Source organism: Solanum lycopersicum, chromosome 9 (genome assembly GCF_036512215.1).
Source record: "Solanum lycopersicum chromosome 9, SLM_r2.1".
NCBI lineage: Eukaryota > Viridiplantae > Streptophyta > Magnoliopsida > Solanales > Solanaceae > Solanum > Solanum lycopersicum.
Genome location: NC_090808.1, coordinates 43866777 through 43885213, shown reverse-complemented (window position 1 = coordinate 43885213; position 18437 = coordinate 43866777). Strand labels below are relative to the sequence as shown.

General features: G+C 36.9%; 1 long non-coding RNA gene across 1 annotated transcript in view; it reads left to right on the top strand.

Annotated features, from left to right (window-relative positions):
- Nucleotides 1-1968: 1968 nt before the first annotated feature.
- The window catches only part of LOC112942146 (uncharacterized), a 34196-nt gene continuing 17727 nt past the window's right edge, over nucleotides 1969-18437 (top strand). Inside the window, exon 1 of the long non-coding RNA XR_003248146.2 lies at nucleotides 1969-2625. This is a non-coding gene — a long non-coding RNA (uncharacterized lncRNA). The remainder of the gene's footprint in view (nucleotides 2626-18437) is intronic.

The window sequence follows — 18437 nt, the reverse complement described above, 5'->3', positions numbered from 1 at the left end:
GAAATAGGTAAGGTGGTCAAAATGAGTTTAAAGTAGCCTTAAAGGGTAAATAATAGTTTTATAGAAAAACTCACAAATCATGTAAGATCATTTAGGCTCTTGATATCCCTGTTGCTATGGGGCAACAAAAAAAGCGTTTAAAATATCTTCCAAACATTTTATTATAGGGATTTACATATCCAACTTTAAACAAAAAAACTATAAAATTAGAAACTTAAAAATCTAAAATATATCAACAAAGTAAAACAACATAATGAAATATAAATTTCAAATTTATCCTAAAAGTAGACAACTTATTATGCTAAAAAATACTACATATCTTAAAGAAATTTTAACAAAAAGGTCGAAATAAAAAAAATCATGATTGAACTTGGGCTTCCTAATGGATTAATCTGTCATGTATGACGATAAGACAACTAATCACATGATTGGAACTCCCAAAACTAGAATTAGGAGTCGCGACTATGGTGTCTTCTTGGAGACATTTGATGGGTTTTTTTGCGATGGAAGTTGATTTTTTAAAGCGTTAGTTGGAAAGGAGTGAAATATAATAGGGGTGAATGAAAGAGAAAGGGAAACAATTTACAAGGGAGTGTGATGGGTGTGGAAATTTAAGGGAAAAAAATTAATGGGTATGAATTTTATGAAGTATAGATTGTGTCACGTGTAGAATCAGGTGGTCTTTTCTTAGGATTGAGAACTACGAAGCTAAGAAAGATCGTGTATAGTTCCATGGTTCATAGAATAATTCCATGGATTGGTTCTTGATACTTAGAAAATTTAAAGTCATACTTAAGATCTACAAACACAATCGATGGACCATGGTTATATTTACGCTTCGTAAAAGATGGTCATATATCTAAACATGCAGCTCATAATGCCATACCCACTATGAATGTCATCTATGGTCCGTAGGATAAAATATGACTCGTAAATGGGGCTCCTAGAAAAATTTACGCCGGTTGTATGTTTCTATTAATTCTACCATGAGATTCTGATACTTATCGCGACCAATTACACTAACTACGCTTCAAGTGTCTACGATTGTCGATAATATAGTAACCCAACCGAGGGTTGAGGTCATGTTCCAAGGGAGCAGTTTCGAGAATATGTAGCTAATTAGAATTCTATTATAATTAGTCGTAGTTAAAGAAATTTACGAGTAAAAACATAATAAATTAAAAAGGGGGTGACATGAAAGTGTCAAATATCAAATGGGAGGTTTGTCAAAAGTATTAAAAATGGTAAAATTAAAGAAAAATCAGGTATGAGGGGGAATTCTTGGGATATGACCACTATACAAGTTAATATAGATTATTGGTTGCATGCTTTCGATAGAAAATTAGCAGATAAATAGTTAACTAAGCTAAGTTTTAATTGGAAATAAATTCTCTCTCGAGCAACTTACCCCATGTTGACACCCAATTTTGACCGACCTTTAACAATTTGAGGATTTTATTTGACTAAATACGTATTTTAAAATTTACTTAAAGTTTTAAAGTTTTAGTCGACTTTTCTCAAAAATCATATATTTTAGTATCGTTTACTTTATAAATTTATTTCAAATGTTTTAAAATTGAGGTGATTTTCAATTATACAAAAATATTTTAATGTATGTAGTATTTTAGTTAAATAGTAATTCCTACACTTTCCTTAAAATTATTTAAATTCTAGCCTATTCTATTTTAATTTCTTTCAATTCGAGCTACTCTAATTAAATTTTATTTCAATCATAATCCCTCTTTCATTTTCAATTCTAGCCATTTTAATTGCAATTTTATCCATTCTATATCTTTGTCAATCTAATTTCAAAACATTATCTTTTAATCTCATCCGTCCATCTTAAAAATAAGCGAATCCTAACCCTTCATCTCTATCTAATCTAACGGTTGTGATTAACTCTCTTATTCTCTCAACATCAAATAACTAAAACCTAAACTTTTTCACTCTCAAAAACCTAAACTTTTTCACTCTCTCTTCCTCCCCTCCCTTTCTCCAGCCGCCTCTCTCTCTCTCCCCATTCTTGCTGGCGAGCCTCCCTTCTCCATAGCCGTCGCTCCTCCTCCCCTCTCTCTCCTTGCCTGAATCCCCTCTTTCTATCCTCTTCTCCTTCTCGTCTTGCTCTTCCCTCTTTCTGACGAGGAAGCTGCTACGACCAGCAGCTGGACAGCAGTAGCAGCCAGGTGAGGCCATGGCAAACAGCAGCTTCAACCGGCGACCCCTCTTTCCTCTCCTCGACTCCTCTTCTTCTCCATCTCTTCCTCTCTTCCTTTCTTCTCCGCTTTCCTTTTCCCGTCACTGGCAGCACTCAGGCGAGCTGCCAGGCACCCGCGAAGGAAGACGGATAGAAGCTCCAGCGCCAGCCGCCTCCCTCTCCCCTTCTCCCATCACTCCTCTTCTTCTTCTCCCTTTCTCCGTCTCCTTTTGCAGCCAGAAATTAGCGGGACAGCAGCCTGCTCTTCCTCTCTATTTTCCAGCGAATGCAACCGCTCAGACGTACCAGCAGCAGATCAAAACCAGCAGCTCCAATCAGCCCCAACAGTGACAGGTTTGGCCATATATTCCGGCAAGAACGACATCGAAATCCGGCGAAACTCAAAGACGGATCTTAACAGATCCATCCAGGTTCGATTTCTCTATTTAGTTTATTATCCAATCTCCTAATGTTATTATTGTGTCAATACATAAAATTTTCAGCATGTTTAATTTGGAAAAATAAGTGGCTTCAGCTTGAGTATTTTCGTTTAGCTTCTTTACTTGTCATTTAATCTTAGAGTACGTTCATTGTGATTATGTCATTTGGTCTACCAAAATAATTATCGTTGGAATGAGCTGCCCATATGATTTGATTATCATATATCCCCTCTTGATGTAATATAAAAAAAAGAAATTGGTGATTCATTTTACCTCTCTGTTTTCATTCCGTAATCAATTGTAAACCTTTTGAAAATTAGAATAATTTGTTATCTAGCTTAATTACGGCATATAATGAAATGTTGTTATAATTGTTTCTTTGTAATTCAATTTTGTTAATACATTATCTGTGATTCACTTCATTCCATCTATCATAACCTATAGAGTTAGAGTAACTTTGTAACGTCGTATTTGAATCACTTAGTTGTCTTATCGGAAATGGTATAATAGCTTGAGTTATAATTTAATTTCAATCCAATTTAATTTATTTAGTTGAGCTCATTAAGCTTAGGATTTGCTTATGGTAAGTATATATTGATGCAATTGTGATTTGTTACGGTATCTTTTAAATGGTATTTGTTGATTTCTTGTATCCCTTAAAATATTATATTCATCTTTTGTTGATAATTTATTACCTTGATTAACTTTAATATTCTTACATGTTGTATTTTTAGAAAAGTGATATTTAATTAAGTTAAGAGAATTGCATTGATTTCTTACTTGCTTATTTATGGTAAAATAATATTTTCTGATTTTGGCTTCGTTTATTTAAGGAAAATATATATTACTCTTCTCATTTTATTACTTGCTTATATTTGGTAAAATATTTAAATAACTTGGCTGATTTGACTTCCTTCAAAATAAGGAAATAGTATTATAATTGATTCTTTAATTTATTTATTTCCCTTATTAAGTCCACCCCTCTTTGCTATATAAATAAGACCCCTTTTATTTATTAGAAAGAATCAACTCATCAACTCAACAACTCATACACTCATTCACTCTCAATCACAAGTTCTCATCACTCTTCATTCTCATTTCTCTCTTGCTACTCTAAATACATTAAGATTTCAATAGACATTCAAGTGCTCTTCTTCGCTATCTTGCTTTTTACTTTTGTTCGAGTAAAGGTTGGATCAACTTGCTTTTCATTGCTACCATTTCTAATGTACTCAACCGTTATTTGACTGCTTTAACTGGTTTCAAACTTGAAGTTCAAGTTGAAGATCAACCATGAAGAAAGATTTATTTGTTTATTTGAATCTATATTTCTTTTTCTTATATTTATTTATTTGAATGTTGTAACATTTGTAATCATATATATAAAATTATTTGGGGGATCGTCTAGGGGAGGGAGATTTACATGCCTACTTGTTCATTGTAATTTTTTAGAAATCATGCCTATAGGTTTGTCTTTAACCACCTAGATTTAATATTTGTAGGCGTTATAATCTAATCAATTTTCAATTTGCTTGACGCTTTTGTTAATAAGTCTTAAAAAATAATAACTAGATTCCATTAATTTTTTAAATGTTAAAATCAAATCCTAATAATCTAGTAGGTTGTTAGATGTTAAAAATATATTATAAATTTTCATTTGTCTTATCACGTAGAAACCATGCCTAAGTATTAAATTGTTCATATCATTTACAAAATCATGCATATATATGTTACTCTATTATTTAAACACCTAGAAATCATGTCTATAGGGTTGTAAATAAACTTTTAGCATATCCATAAAAAATAAAATTTGTTTGTGCATATTTGAGCCCTCCCCTTAAAGTTAGTTAATATTATTTAATTAGTAATCCTATTTGTTTTCCGCATTCATGATGCAATATTTTTCTTAATAATACTAAATTAGAATCATTTCATGCATTTAACAAATTACTTGGCTTTAAAAATATTTCATATCAAAACCTTGTAACATAATTTTCTTAAAAAGTCATTATTCAATCTTCCTTTAAAACTTTGGATTGATTTTGACATTGTTTATTTTGAAAATAAATTATAAGCACTATCTCCTAACCTATCGTTAGTGAAAAGTCAAAGGAACTACGAGGTCTAGTTCCAATTTTTAAACCTGACGCGCCCCGGAAGTACCACTTACCCATGAATTTCAAAAGGAATTATGTGTAAATATTTATGTGCCTAAATGTAAACTAAATCTTTAAATCATTTTCTAAAAGATAAACTACTTTTAGACCGACCTCAAATCAAAATTGTTTCTATGGTGGAGGAGCGCGATCAACAATATCGGCATCATCCCTATAAAGAAACAAACATTTTTTTTAAAAAAAAATAAAAAAATTTTATATTCAAAACTTATCAATTTTCAAACTTTACTTTTTGCACATATTAATCGTTTATCATTTGCCAATTTTGTTTATAACATAGTCTCATATGCTTAAATAAAAATAAAACTTGATTGTTTATTTATTGCTATAGCCTACCCTTGCATGCTCAAATTAATGAAAAATAGTATTAATTATTTTGTATTTGTTATCACTTAGGAAGATTAAATAAATCAATAAAATGAAGTGACCTTGATTGATAATTGTAACCCCCACATAGATTGCATGAGATACGGCCTGGACCCACACTTGTGGACCTCGAGGGATGCCTAACACCTTCCCCTCGAGGTAATTTGAACCCTTACCCTAATCTCTGGCTCGTTGACCTTAGTTAGTCTTAGTTAGGTTAGATAGGTGCCCTAACACGCCTTAATTCGTTAGGTGGCGACTCCAAACTCGAAAATCCCAAAAGAGTTGTTAGGTCGTGCACAAAACTCGTTTTTTGCGAAAATGGGGCGCGACACCCCGTTTCAAATGGGTTACTCTCGGACACCCATTTGCCGCATGAAGACCAGCCTACGCCTTACCCACTCTCTCTCTCGAGCTGTGTGTTAGGAGATGTGACTATGGCTCGCCCTCTCGGGCTGAACCTCATATTGATGTACTCCTTAGCCATCAATCTAGTGGTCTTTTTTTGTGACCTTTCTCTCTCGAAAACCAAAAACACATTGTTGAAATTGTATTTATAACTACAAATCCATTAGATTAAACAATAATGACTAGACGAAATCACAATTAAACTACATCTAAACTATTTGCAAGCAAGACCCAACAATAATACTAACTCATATTTGCTAAATTACACCACAAGAACGGGTTCTTTTTAGCCATATATAAAGAAATAAAACAACATACATTCAATAATGTTGAAAGCAAATGGGTATAAGAAGGTAAGTCTTGATTTAAGAAAAAACAATTGAGAAGAATTACTTTCAATTTGGGGAGTATAAAATCCTTCCATATTGAAGTCTTCCAAAACCCTTCTTCAAACTTAACAGAAAATATGAAAAACTAAAGTTTAATGTCTAATGACTAGAATAATGTTAAGACTCTCTAATTAACAACTAAACCTAGTATTTATAGTTTTCAGATTTTGTGTTGCGATGGGTCGTTCGGCGAGGTTGTTTAAGGTCACTAATGACTCGGGGACTCGCCTAGTGGATTTAATTCAGCCTGAACAAAGTTAGAGGGTGTGAATTCCTAAATCCATTTACCTCATATAGTTCATCCCCCTTTTGTTATTTCACAAAACATCATTGAGTCTTGGACTTTGGGCAATATAGTACTTCTTCACAGAGCAGTTTGGTGGTGCGCAAACTGCTTCTTTCTCCGATGATTTGATCCTCTTCGTTCAGAGCTCAGCTGCTGGAATAAAGGAAAAATTATAATCAATATAAGGTTTAGGAATTAGACACAACGCTCACACTCAAAAAGAGGAACACAATGCATGTTTTCACCCATATGCTTGCCCTTATTTTCCAATCAAGAATATTTCTGGTTTCTCAAACTCAGAAAGGTTTTTTCAAGGCTTGTAATGGGGCTGAATGTTAAGGTATGGTTATTTAGGCTTAGTTAATAAAGATCCTTATGAATTGTGGTGCCCACAACACTTCGTCTTATTTACCTGCTTTTATTAATTTTTCTTCAAGTGATTCTAAGTCATCCTATTATTTACATCCATGAATTGATTGGAAACCCAAATTTCTTTTGTACACTTATTGTACAACCTTCTTTTTAATTATTTTCTTTTATTTTTATTTTTTCTCTTTTTCTATTTTTTTTACATGGAGGGTTTCCATTCCTTTGCAATACCATGGGTTAAATTAGACTTTTCTTGCACTTCGTGACTTCCCTTTCCTTTTCACTATACCCAAACTTTAGCTTTTATCTTAACTTGGTTATTCAGTAAACCAAAAGTCACGAGGATTATAGGTAGAAGATGAATTAACGTCTATATTCTAACAAGTTTCTTCCAAAGAAAGGTAAAGTTCAAGGTTGTTCAAGAGATGTTTACAGACCCACATTGTGGGTCACAGGAGAGGTATATGTCAAATTGACTCACACTCTTCCAAAAGTGCCTAAGATTATCCAAGAGGAAGCATTACTCAATTGACTGGACTAACAGGGGAAATTCTAGTTTTATTGATGCATGGTTCATTGTAAGATTATCACATAAGGCATCAATACTTAAGTTAAACAAAACATTAAACTTTAGCTACTGTGCAACAATCATTAGAAGAGAATCAATTTTTCAATTGGCTAATCACAAAAAGATGTAAAAAGTTTACATATTGTGTATGAATATTCATTTGGTCTCGGTATGGCCACACATTCATGTATATTCAATTGAAATCACTATTTAAATTATCTGAATTGAACGGAAATGATACTTAACACGAGAACAACCACTATCAACACAAGCGGTGGAAAACATTATTGAAAAGTAATTCTTTTGGAAGGTCCATTTTGCAATTAAAATCAAACAATGGAGCCATAATATTAAACAATCGCACAAGAAGTATTAAAAAAAATATAAAACAACAACCCAACTATATATATGAGACAAAATCCAATTTAACTCAAACATATATAGTCAGCAAACAAAGGTGAGACTCACCCACGCTAAATAAATGTGTTCGTCCTTAAATGCAATTACTAAAAATATATCGTAGAGAATGAATGAAGAAAAGAGTAATATTAAGAGGGGATCCTATCTAGACACTTGCTTTATCTGTCGGGGCTTCAGTGCCTGAGGCATCCGCCTAGAACGGGACAATGATCCCCACGTTATTATCATTCTGATTTTCCTTGTTTTTAGTTGCCTTATCCTCTGCAATGATATTATCTGCATTCATCTTGTCCATGTTCTACGCTGCAATAAGGGAGTTTATAGCAGTGTAGACTCCACATTTCAACAAAGGGATAGTAGGGTCAATAGGAACCCTCCTGCTGGAACTTGTATTCTTCTTCTCTCTCCTCTTCTTGGCTAGCTCTGTTATCTTTTTGTCTCCTTTAAACATCCATGCTCTTAACAGTCAAGATTACATGTCTTTCCCCTCTACATTTGGTCTAGCCATTTTGGCAAAGACATGAAGATAAAGTTAGAGAGTATTTAAGTAGGGGCAATAAGATAAATTTATAGTGTAGAGTCACTTCACAAACTAGTTAATGAAGTTTTCATCCATCTAGGCGATTTGTTGAAAGTAATGCACTAAGTGTATAAGTATGCAGACAAAAAGGCAAACATGAAATCTTTGGGCAAGTCGACGAATGCATTCGAAGACATAAGCTTTATCACCAACAGTTACAGAGTCAACTACACATTTGAAATTAATTTAAAAGTTATATGGGGACATTAGGCGAAAAACCAAACCATTCGGCAAACTCTAGTCAGCATGCCAAACAACTCGATATACATATTTAAAAATCATCCTTTCAAGTTCAACCCGACAACCTCTGGGAAAACAATATAAACCTATAAAATACTAATTAAGCAAGGATTAACAATATTGTCACACTCCCAAAGTAAATAAATTCAACTCAAAGCTTCATTAAACAAGATTCTAGCATTTAACAGGAGTTGGACTGCAATAGAGAATGTATGTACTTCAATCAACTAAGAGAGAGTCAAGAATGATTTATATTATGTGAATGAGTATAATAGTAATTAAAGAAATTCGAGGTTTGAGTTATTAACATTTGATGCGGAATAAGATGTTACAAAATGTTAGGCGTCAATGCATTCCAAATCCGAGCATAATTCAACAACTTTAATACTCTAAAAAACAAGAAATATAAATCTACAGTGCAGGTGTGAGTTTGTGTAGAGTTAAAAGTGAGCGAGAGTAATTGAAAATGGAGTTTTAAACCTTTTACTTTTAGTGACCAACCATCTTATGCGGTTCAGAAATATTTATTAAACTTGCCCATTCTCTCGGTGAAGCATCGAGTATTTGGTGTCTTCACCAAATGTCAGAGGATCTTCTACTCATGCAGGAATCCCTATAGTGTTCTTCATTGTGATTGACAACCTAAACGGTGGTACACCGCTAATGCTCTATGGACTGCCGAGTTCATAGTATCCAAGTTGAAGGCTCAGTGAGTCGAACGGTTGAAGAAATCATGTTCGCTAACCCTAACAATGATTCGCCAACCGGACCTATTATTGTCCTTCGTACATTCTTTCAAACACTTCCCTCACATCAACTTGTACCAACATCAGACCATTATTTTACTCGGAAACAAAAGCAAATTTAAGATGGATTTTGGGTTGCCTCCCAAATAGTGCCTTAGTTTACGTCTGGCACGACGTGACTCAATTTTAGATCTCACTTTTGGGGTTATACATAGTATCACTAGGAAATGCCCCCTTAGGTGTTGGATTAAGGTGAGACACGATATGACATATCTGAGTTTTAATAGTTAGACGGACACTGAATGTGAGGTAACAGTCTAACTAAGGGTGGATATTTTTTTAATGCATTTTCACATCTTGTCTAAACCTTCAACTTTTTTGAGGATGCGCAAGAGCATGTCCTCAGTTTTTCAACCTTCCTAATAATTTGGCTTTATACGCTCATGGGGAGGCACATATCGATCTTTCTCCCCATCTTTCCAATTCGTATTATGGTCCCTCCATTAACGATCTCTATCTTCCGACCCTTTATTTTTGCCCCAACCATGATTTCTATCATGTCTACAATAGACAGATGACTCTCTTTCAAGGACAAAATGCCCTGGATATCAGTATGATTCTTTAGGGTAATACATAAGATTATCCATGGGCAAATCGAGATGCGGTCCGCTTCGAGCATATGCAGTTTCATATCCATATCATGCCGATGTTGATTCTTTTATTACATAATACGTTTCAGCAGGCTGGGTTTTTGTGGAAGCATTTAACCAGAATGCAACCACAATCACCTCTTGGTCACCCTTCCTTGAGGAATTATACCAAAAGGGTTTATGTGCTCAGATGCACCTAAATTCTTATCATCTATATCCATTTTCCGTAAGGATGGTAAATCCTTAGAACTGGTAAGGAGATCCTTGCCTTGAAGAACACTAAATACCTACTGATAAACCAATATAAAGCTGAGATTTGGAGGACAAAACAACCACCTAGGTGTAGTTCAAAGGTTCCAACCTGCTCCAATATCGTAACACTTCCAAACGTACCAAAACTTGATTAATTCATAATCTTCGTTTGATCGTTTCCAAGAAGTGGCACATATAGGAACATCAAATAGTTGATCAATGGTCACATCTAGTGATAATGGTACAGTATGATACCAAGTAAGCCAAGTCAACCACTATTTCATCCAATTAAGGATAACAGCCCGCTCAAGGATTTTCTGTTCTCCATCAAATACCAAATCTTTTGGAAAGATTTATATCTGCTTAGGCTTTACAGCCTCACGCACATAATCTATTATTTTCTCCTTCAAATAAGGATTGAGGCGCTACTTTTATCCATGCCTATCAAAAAAGCAAGAGGTAATCGATGTAACCTGTGTGGTTTACAAGCAGCCGCCTTTAGTCTTTCCCATTGTGGTGACTGAGAAGACATCAAGAGAGAATGAACCTTATAACATGCACCCGATAGACTTAATAAAGTTGATATTTCTATCGAGTATCGGTAGGAAGATAGGCACAGGCCTACAGTCGTTCTACAGGAGGTTAAAACTTTGAGAGAGATGGGAGAGATATCTTTTTGCATATCTCGTATCCAAAACCTCTTAGCAAAATCAATTGTTCCATTTTTAGATACTATTTATTTAGCAAATGAAAAGGTTACACTGAGTCTATCCAATAACCTATTGTACTGATTGGTCACCTTCTTGTCGGTGATTAGGATATAATCACAAAGAAGGGCATAATAACCAAATAGTGTGCTTCGAAGCGGATAAGCCTTCAAATTTACCAACCACACTAAATAGTGATGGGCCAGCGAGAACAGTTACCATGAACCATAGTAACCTAACGGTTGTCCAGTAGGAAAGGCTACTTTTGATTCGAGAAAGGTGTTAAGAACCAAGGAACTGTTGACTACTGAAGATGCTAAATTACTACCACAAATCATTTCTATTAAGGTGTATATAACACTCAATGGCCAACGGTCGTTGCTGATTTTAAATCAAAAGAGTAACAAGACTTCGGGATTTTACTCTTAGATACTAAAACGGACGCTCTTGGTTTAATGTACCATCAATCTTATGAATTTATAGTACATTCATAGCCCAAAATATGGACGGGATGCAGAAGTCTTTGTTTAATATAATTACATATAGTAAACATCCACCGCTTCCCACCACCTTCAATGGCCTGAGCCAATCTACCTGTCACGACCCAAAATCGAGCCGCGAGTGGCACCCACACTTACCCTCCTATGTGAGCGAACCAACCAATCTAAACCTTAACATTTCAATGTAATATCAACATAAAGTAATGCGGAAGACCTAAACTCATTAATAAAAACCAATTCAAATAACTATTATTTCCCAAAATTTGGAAGTCATCATCACAAGTTCATCTACTTCAAATTAATAAATCTAAGAGTTTATAAGAAGCTAAAAATACATAAAAGCTAGTCCATGCCGGAACTTCAAGGAATCAAGACATGAAGAGGAAGATCCAGTCCAAGCTAGAAGCATTAGCTCACCCTGATATCCGGAGTAATGAAGACTGGCTAGAGTTACTGTTGAGTCGAAGATGACGACACGTTTGCTGCACTCCACAAATAAACAAGAAGAAAACATAAAAGTAGGGGTCAGTACAAAACACGGGTACTGAGTAAATATCATCGGCCTACTCAAAATAGAAATCAATATATACCAAGTAATATCATAAAATCAACTATGATACTCAACATGTAGCAACAGCAAGTACTATATCATTAACAATTACCGTTAAGCTCACACATGAGGACTCAAGCCTCAATACCATACTCATTTGGGAATTATGTTCATTAGATTGAGTATATTAACATCTTTCAAGATTCATTATCTTTATTTCTCTTGTGTCGGTACGTGACACTCCGCTCCCTCATATTCATTAATCCTCTTGTGTCGGTACGTGACACTCCGATCCCCTACTACTTTGTGTCGGAACGTGACACTCCGATCCCCTACATCTACATGTCGGTTCGTGAATCCCCTAAATCTATGTGTCAGTTCGTGACACCTGATCCCCTAAATCTACGTGTCAGTTCGTGACACCCGATCCCCTAAATCTACGTGTCGGTTCGTGACACCCGATCCCCTAAATCTACGTGTCGGTTCGTGACACTCGATTTCCTAAATCTACGTGTTGGTTCGTGACACCCGATCCCCTAATCTTCTTCTATCAATTCATCAAGCCTTATTTCTTACCAAGGCATCATCAATCTCGTTATTTTAGTTCATCACGCCTTCTTTTATACCAAGGCCTCATCATTAACAAAGAGATTAGGGTTTTGCAAGATTTGGGATTCAATAACTTCATCATACTTATATAATCACAATTGTATAATTACATTCATGCAAGCATACAATTAAGCACATAGTAGGGTTTACAATATTATCAATACATATCATTCGCTATTAAGAGTTTACTATCAATATCGTAAGAGAAACCATAACCTACCTCCACCGAAGATTAGTGATCAAGCAAGCAATTTCCCAAGCTTTGTTTCTCTTCGTTTCTCCTCTTTCTCGTTCGACTTTCGCTCTCTTTCTCTTGTTCTTTCTATTTTCTTTATTCAAAACCCTCTTTTTTTACCCTAATTAGCATATAATTAAGAATAAAAGATGGCAATAATAACCCACTAATTAACTTAAGGTTACCTCTTTTAACCCCCAAGTAATTAGACTTATTAACATTAACCCACTAACTATATAATTAAAGCAGGAATAGTCAATAACATCCCTTAAAACAATTGAGGAAATCCGACTTAGACTAGGATTACGCAACCTGTGACGGCCCGTCGCACCTGCGACGGTCTGTCCTGCTGCTTCGTCACAGAGTTCAGAGACTCAATTTCTCTGAAGAGTCTGTGACGGTCCGTCACACCTGTGACGGTCCGTCCTGCCATTTCGTTACGAAGTTTAGAGAGTCAATTTTCAGTACCCAATTTCAGATTTTCTAAGTGTTTTGAAACGAGACCCTGCGACGGTCCGTCGTGCCCATGACGGTTCGTCGTGGGGTCCGTCGTCTCAGCCAGTTTTCCAAAAATAAAATCTGCTGCTTAAAACGACTAAACAGGTCGTTACACTACCATTCAGTAATGGAACTCCTTGGTAAGCCCCTAATAAGCTAGAGAAAGAGGGTCCTACTTGTTTTTCAAATAAATCAAGGGATCATTAGCAAACCAGGTATTATTAGAATCAAATGGGTATAAACCCTTTGCGACCAAAGAATACCAGGGGAAAAGAACCCATCTTGAATGGAATGAATTTTATTCACATTAAAGATGAACACTGCTATCTCATGCTTTAAGTTCACAAAGATATTGTGTTCTTTAAAATATTTAGCCGCAACTCCGTCTACAACATCATCCACCGAATATTGAAACCAGCGGACAAAGTTATTGAGTAATGGAGTACTTTTCCAGGTTGGTTTACAATTCATACCCTTTTATATAGGTATGGATTTGAGATGTTGAAGATACATTGGTCGAAGCTTCTATGAAGAAGTTTTCATTTCTCCAAGAACTTCGCGGACACTATCAATATCTGAGTGAGGAGTCGTAATGTAGGAGCCACCGCAATCTATTTTGATAAACCAAACCAAGATAGATATATCCTGACCAAATAATCACCATGATCAGGCTTTTCCCTTACGTATTTTTGTAATACCGCAGGTATGGTCTTGGGAATTCCTTATTAGGTAAATGAAACTGGAACAAACATGGTGTGATTCTTAGAATAACACCCAGCGTAAAAACGCTGAAGGGAAACTGTACAGTGTTTTAAATAAAGAGCAGTATAAAGAAAACCTCAACATCGTTTCAGTTTCACAACTGTTTTTATGAAATCGCAGCCCGCTAGGGCGACATCCTTGTGCATGGACATAGAGACAACTAAAGGATCCCGAAAAATAAGTCCCTTTAGTTGTCGGGTCTATTCAAACAGACCCCGCCAAGATCATTTTTTTGTTTATTCGACCGCACTAAAAAAATGCATTATTGTTTTCATAATAGTGTTGTAATTTTCTTTAATTCTAACGTCGTAAAACACAATCATAATCTACTCTCCCTACTAATCCAAATAATTCAGATTCAGGGAGGGGGGGGGGCTAAGGTTCAAACTTAGGAATCAATAAACTTTAATCCACAACCATTATTGTCTTTCTACAATAATGGTATGGATTTGGTTGATGATCGGAGATTACAAAAGTATATCGTCTGTCTATGATAATCAATGTTACCATTAATTACCATAGATGTTCAATCACTCTTGGTGCTCCATTTCGACACCAACGAATATTTAACTAAACACTCTATTTTGTGCTCAGAGAAATCCATTCAAGAAATTTTCCAACTCCTTGACCGGGTCTTGAAAACCCGGATGATGCCATCAAAAAGAAAAAAAATAGAATATACAAATACGTCATACTTAAATAAGTATAATCAACACGCAATAGCTGGGAAATTTGAAAAACAAGGGCGCAAGATTTTGACATCACAATTTTTTTGTATTTCATTTTTTCACTGGGCTTGGACCATCCCGAAAAATCACAATACATATGGTGCAAGAGGATTCAACATATAGAGGTCAGAATGGGATTGGGTGTTTTCACGTCTTACCGTAGTGCCCAGTTTTTCTTGATTTCTGATTGATGAACAAGAAGGAAAATTGAACAATTGGAATTTGGACTCGCCCCTGGCTACGTGTCCTTTGGACCCTTCGCCCGGCCGCCACCAGTGGAAGCAAGCTAGCCCTCTATGTTGGGAAGTTGGGGGAAGAGTGCATTTCCATTGCGAACGATTCAATCCAATCACAGTTTCCCCTACGGCTACCTTGTTACGAAATCACCCAAGTCAAAGACCCCACCGTGGTATGTTCCAATAATACTACTAAAGACCTTTGTGGCACTAGTCTTCTACAGAATTCATGAGTGATCATTGGTCCGATGCTTCAGGCGAAACCAATTCCCAAGGTGTGATAGGCGGTGTGTACAGGGCCAAGGTACATATTCACCGCGGCATGCTGATCCGCAATTACTAGCGATTCAAACTTCATGTTCCCGAGTTGTAGAGAACAATCCTAACTAAAGCAATCTTTTCGGATTTGCTCCGCCTTATAGCCTTTCTTCCCATTGTAATTGCCAATGTAGCACGTGTGTGGCCCAGCCCATAAGGTCCATGCGGACTTTACATCAGCCCCACCGTCCTCCACTATATCACCGGCAGTCCTTCGTGAGTGCGATACACACCTTTTTGTTTGTTTTAAATCCTTTTGTTTGGGCGGGGCATACTAAACAAACTACCTACTTCACTACCGGGTGGCTCTCCTGAATGCCGAGTCTTTCTCTGCTGTCAACACGACGTCGTCATCACCTGTAAGATAAGGCCAAAAACATGACTTTACTAAACAAGTGAGAAAAGCCCATTCTATCTTATTAGTCAAGCGCGCTACCTGCAATTAAAAAATAGCGCTAACTAGAAATAGAAAGTGCTTCAAAAGGCGCCGGCTACCTTCTTACTAACAGCACAGCTAGGTGCTGGCACTCAATTTATAGCTGGCACGTCTCTCGTCTCCTCGGCTCACTTTGGTTGCAAAGACTTTCTCCTTAGGCACATGTCTAAGCAACACAAAATGAGGGTTTCACTCATTATAGAACTTGACCAAACATCTCAGGGCACGAGCTGATTATAGCCATGCAACACAGATTCACCGCCTACGTGCCCTTTACGCCCGATCATTCTGAAAAAGACTTGCCCTTCGTCTTATTGCGACTGCTGGCACGGAGTTAGCCAGGGCTTATTCCTCAAGTACTGTCATGATCGCGCACTCGACGAAAGAGCTTTACAAGAGGCATTGCCCTTCTTCACTCATGCAATATTTCTTGGTCGGTCTTTTGCCCATTGTCCAAGATTCCCCACTGCTTCCCCCCATGGGCGTCAACATCGTGTCTCAGTCCCTGTGTGGATGATCCAAAAAGACCAGCGAAGCATCATTGGCTCGGTGAGCCTTTACCTGACCAAATACCTAATACTAAGCAGGCTTATCAAACAACCTTTTTAGTTTTCTTCCAGATTTGGTCAAAACTATTCAGTAGATTCCCATGCGTTACGCACCCGTTCGCCACTTTCTTCTCAACTCTTCTCACCTTCTGGGCGAGCCAAGCTACCTTTATCTAGGAGCCTCTTTTCCTTCTGCCCAGCTCCCCGAAAACAACGTTTAACTTGTATGTGTTATGCATATAACTAGCGTTCCTTCTGACCCAACATCAAACTCTTCTTTTGAGTATGATTGGGACCTGTAGTGGTAGAACCTGGTGAATCGGGCGTACTATTTCCCAACCTTCTGTGAACTTTTCTTCTCTAATGATTTTTGCATGAGTAGAGGTTCTTTATTGGTGACCCAGATGATTCGGCCCCCACTATCCTTAAGGACAAATGAGATCTCTTGATTTGCCCACAAGCCCTACTAGCGTAGCAAGTCTAGTCGCTGGTGTGTTATTCGTTCTAGCGATAGGCTCCAAGTGCAATTTGATTCTCAATTTGGTTTTCTTTTCTAGAATAAATCTGTTCTAAAGAAAGACCCGCCTATACTCAAGAGGGGTTGGTTCACGGTTATGAATGGTGGTATCGGTTGGGTCAAGCACAACACTCGTTCCCGCAGCCCTTGTTGCAGCTGATAGACTCAAAATTAAGGGCACAAAAAGATATATTAAACAAAAAACCGTCCAATTTGAATAAGCTAATATAACTTTCTTTGTCGTCAAAGGAAAATGGAATCATACCTTAGTCAGGATCTCCATACTCGTATGTAGGAGGAGCTACTGCCTTCCTTTTAATTTGTTCAAAGAGAAAAGGAAACGAAACAATAAAGGTTCACATTCATTGGTGCTTCCCCCTACACGTATATTGGGGCAAGAGCGGGCGCTAGCTTTCTAAATAGGATTTCTATGAGGTAGAGGCTGGATCAATAAAAAAAAGATAAGGAAAGTGTACAAGATTCTAATCGGGCCACCTTCCTTTAAGTTGTGGCTAAAAATAAGCCTTGGTGATCTATCTTCCTTCTCTTAGGCCCTAAGACAATGATGTATTAGATGACCATGAATGAGGAAAGGTATTTTAACCTAAGGTCTTAAAGTCCAGCCCCCAACCTTTAAGGAGTTGTAGAGCAATGTCTTTATTTGCAGTTTCGCAACCTTCAATTGAAGCTACTTCTATGGATTGCGACATCATCCGGCCTTGGATCAAGGCTCTCACTCGCTCAAGACGTCTATGGACATCGGGTTGACCCCTTTTTTACCAGCATGGGGAGTGGCGATGGATACGAAGATGAAGACTCCTCTGCGCCAATTAGGGGGAACAAGAGATAGTTGGATCATAAGACTTTCTCTCACATCCCACTCCTATCCATGAGATAATAAATTTTAGCCGATCATTAAATTGAGTAACCTGAGATGAGAAACTATCATGTACGAGTTCTACGATTTGGGTTCAGAGTGGAGTTTCATGACGATAAAGAAGTGGTGCTTCTTTCGTGTACTCTAACTCAGTAGCTCATTCCAAATTAGCGAGTGAATTTCAAGCCAAGGAAACTTCCTATTAGGAATGGCTTCCTTTCAAGTTGTGTTGTTACATACCAGACTATTTTAAAAGGGCAGGGGAGACGGATAACAAATCTAATACAGTACAGCTATGATCGCGCAATAGAGCAGATACGATCAAACTAAATGTGTAAAGGATATGGTTCTGGTTTTTTTCTGTCCCGTTCCTTCAATCAAAGAAGAATTCATTCCCTGGGCTAGTGCCAGCGCATAGTCAGAGTCTTCCTTGCGTCCCTAAAATCCCCTCCTTCTAGTCTAGTGCCTTGCGGTGCCTTTAATGATGAGAGAAGGCGATACCAAGGATGCCGGTCATCATAGTCTGAACTTGAAATTTTCGTTGGCTCATCTCGTCCATTGACATCTGATCCTGGTCATTCAAAGATAGTCGGCGCTATTAGTCATAGGATATCACCCATTCCTGATAGCCGCAACTCTTCCCGTTCCCTATTCCATTAAAGAATGAATGGGAATTGATCTGACAACAGCTGGGAAAAATCCATCTCTTTCCATCTCTATGTTTGCTAAACTTGCTTCCTTTCTTGCTTTCATGAAGCTGACCTTAACAGACATCTCTTCTATTTTCGTAGATGGAAGGTACGGTGAATCAATTCAATAAGATGCCGCTTA